The sequence below is a fragment of the Panulirus ornatus genome, chromosome 9 (assembly GCF_036320965.1).
Source record: "Panulirus ornatus isolate Po-2019 chromosome 9, ASM3632096v1, whole genome shotgun sequence".
NCBI classification, from domain to species: Eukaryota; Metazoa; Arthropoda; class Malacostraca; order Decapoda; family Palinuridae; genus Panulirus; species Panulirus ornatus.
In genome coordinates this window covers 35,056,979-35,060,514 of record NC_092232.1, presented here as the reverse complement: position 1 = coordinate 35,060,514, position 3,536 = coordinate 35,056,979, and positions in this window count along the sequence as shown.

Genomic DNA, 3,536 nt, shown 5'->3' with positions numbered 1-3,536 from the left:
TGTTCACTTTTCCTCTTCCATTGGTTCACTTTGGTTTTTGCCCCATAGAGTTGGTTGCTTGTGTATCCCCACCATTAGCTAAACCACATAATATTTGGCAAGCTGCTGCATCACATAATTTACTGTGATGCCAGTGGCAACTCAAGGGTGGTTCATTTTGATGACTTCTTCTTTCCCACAAAGCTTAGGAACTTCATGATTTGAATTTGAACTACGATGAAAAACCATTCCAACTTTGAGCTACATCATCTCAAGAAGAAAGAAGGAAGGGCATTTTGATATTGTTATGCTTTGCTTTCTGCTCTTTATTTTAACACCTACTACATGAGTAAGGATGAGTGGTTTTTGAAATTTCTTTTTCATTGAGATTTTGAGAACTCTGTGTTGAATTATTCCTATAGATGTGTAACAATCATACTTAAATAGAAGGCATTACTGCCTTATATCTTTTTGAGCAATCTGTCGTTTCCCATATATTTTGAATATATGTGTAAAATTAATTGAAGATAGAAGACAGGAATAAAGATGCTGTGGAGAAAATTCTTTAATACTTTTCACAAGATGAATTAAGATTTCTTGTGTGACATGTTCAGCATTATGGACTCCCATAGTGTAGCAGTCAGCATTCCTGACTGTGATACGATCATGGAACCCCCCCCCCCCAAGGGTCAAGCACATAGGTTCAAATCCTGAGCATGTGAAGCATCTGGGGTAAAAACCATGGAAGGCTTTATGGGGCCTGGATGTGTACAGGGAGTTGTGGTTTCAGTTCGTTACACATGACAGCTAGAGAGACTAAGTGTGAATGGATGTGGCCTTTTTCATCTTCCTGCTGCTGCCTCACAGGGGGGTGCTATTTCATGTGTGGCAAGGTGACCACAAGAATGGATGAAAGCAGCAAGTATGATAGATATATATGTATGATATGTATATATTTATGTCTGTGTTGAAACGTACATGTATGTATATGTGCATGTGTGGGCGTTTATGTATATACATGTGTATGTGGGTGGGTTGGGTCATTCCTTGTCTGTTTCCTTGTGCCACCTCACTAATGCAGGAGATGGCGGTTAAGAACACTAATATACATATATATTAGTATCTTGTGGAGGCGAAGGTGAAGATTTGTGGAGGTTTTCAGAAAAGAAGAGAGAATGTTGGAGTGAAGAGAGTGGTGAGAGTAAGTGAGCTTGGGAAGGAGACTTGTGTGAGGTAGTACCAGGAGAGACTGAGTACAGAATGGAAAAAGGTGAGAACAAAGGACGTAAGGGGAGTGGGGGAGGAATGGGATGTATTTAGGGAAGCAGTGATGGCATGCACAAAAGATGCTTGTGGCATGAGAAGCGTGGGAGGTGGGCAGATTAGAAAGGGTAGTGAGTGGTGGGATGAAGGCGTAAGATTATTAGTGAAAGAAAAGAGAGAGGCATTTGGGCGATTTTTGCAGGGAAATAATGCAAATGACTGGGAGATATATAAAAGAAAGAGGCAGGAGGTCAAGAGAAAAGTGCAAGAGGCAAAAAAGAGGGCAAATGAGAGTTGGGGTGAGAGAGTATCATTAAACTGGGAGGAGAAAAAGATGTTTTGGAGGGAGGTAAATAAAGTGCATAAGACAAGGGAACAAATGGGAACATCAGTGAAGGGGACAAATGGAGAGGTAATAACAAATAGTGGTGATGTGAGAAGGAGAAGGAGTCAGTATTTTGAAGGTTTGTAGAATATGTTTGATGATAGAGTGGCAGGTATAGGGTGTCTTGGTTGAGGTGGTGTGCAAAGTGAGAGGGTTAGGGAGAATGATTTGTTAAACAGAGAAGAGATAGTAAAAACTTTGCAGAAGATGAAAGTCGGCAAGGCAGCTGGTTTGGATGGTATTGCAGTGGAATTTATTAAAAAAGGGGGTGATTGTATTGTTGACTGGTTGGTAAGGTTATTTAATGTATGTATGACTCATGGTGAGGTGCCTGAGAATTGGCGGAATGCTTGCATAGTGCCATTGTACAAAGGCAAAGGGGATAAAAGTGAGTGCTCAAATTACAGAGGTATAAGTTTGTTGAGTATTCCTGGGAAATTATATGGGAGGATATTGATTGAGAGGGTGAAGGCATGTACAGAGCATCAGATTGGGGAAGAGCAGTGTGGTTTCAGAAGTGGTAGAGGATGTGTGGATCAGGTGTTTGCTTTGAAGAATGTATGTGAGAAATACTTAGAAAAACAAATGTATTTGTATGTAGCATTTATGGATCTGGAGAAGGCATATGACAGAGTTGATAGAGATGCTCTGTGGAAAGTATTAAAAATATTTGGTGTGGGAGGCAAGTTGTTAGAAGCAGTGAAAAGTTTTATCGAGGATGTAAGGCATGTGTACGAGTAGAAAGAGAGGAAAGTGATTGGTTCTTAGTGAATGTTGGTTTGCGGCAGGGGTGCGTGATGTCTCCATGGTTGTTTAATTTTTTTATGGATGGGGTTCTTAGGGAGGTGAATGCAAGAGTTTTGGAAGGAGAGGCAAGTATGCAGTCTGTTGTGGATGAGAGAGCTTGGTAAGTGAGTCAGTTGTTGTTCGCTGATGATACAGCGCTGGTAGCTGATTCGGGTGAGAAACTGCAGAAGTTGGTGACTGAGTTTGGTAAAGTGTGTGAAAGAAGAAAGCTGAGAGTAAATGTAAATGAGAACAAGGTTATTAGGTACAGTGGGGTTGAGGGACAAGTCAATTGGGAGGTAAGTTTGAATAGAGAAAAACTAGAGGAAGTGAAGTGTTTTAGATATCTGGGAGTGGATTTGGCAGCGGATAGAACCATGGAAGCGGAAGTGAATCATAGGGTGGGGGAGAAGCCGAAAGTTCTGGGAGCGTTGAAAAATGTTTGGAATTCGAGAACATTATCTTGGAAAGCAAAAATGGGTATGTTTGAAGGAATAGTGGTTCCAACAATGTTATATGGTTGCGAGGCATGAGCTATAGATAGAGTTGTGAGGAGGAGGGTGGATGTGCTGGAAATGAGATGTTTGAGGACAATATGCAGTGTGAGGTGGTTTGATCGAGTAAGTAATAAAAGGGTAAGAGAGATGTGTGGTAATAAAAAGAGTGTGGTTGAGAGAGCAGAAGAGGATGTTTTGAAATGGTTTGGTCACATGGAGAGAATGGGTGAGTAAAGATTGACAAAGAGGATATATGTGTCAGAGGTGGAGGGAACAAGAAGTTGGAGACCAAATTGGAGGTGGAAAGATGGAGTGAAAAAGATTTTGAGTGATTGGGGCCTGAACATGCAGTAGGGTAAAAGGCATGCAAGGAATAGAGTGAATTGGAACGATGTGGTACACCGGGGTCGACGTGCTGTCAGTGGATTGAACCAGGACATGTGAAGCGTCTGGGGTAAACCATGGAAAGTTCTGTGGGGCCTGGATGTGGAAAGGGAGCTGTGGTTTCGGTGCATTATACATGACAGCTAGAGACTGAGTGTGAACGAATGTGGCCTTTGTTGTCTTTTCATAGCGTTACCTCGCGCACATGCCGGGGGACGGGGTTGTTATTTCCTGTGTGGCAG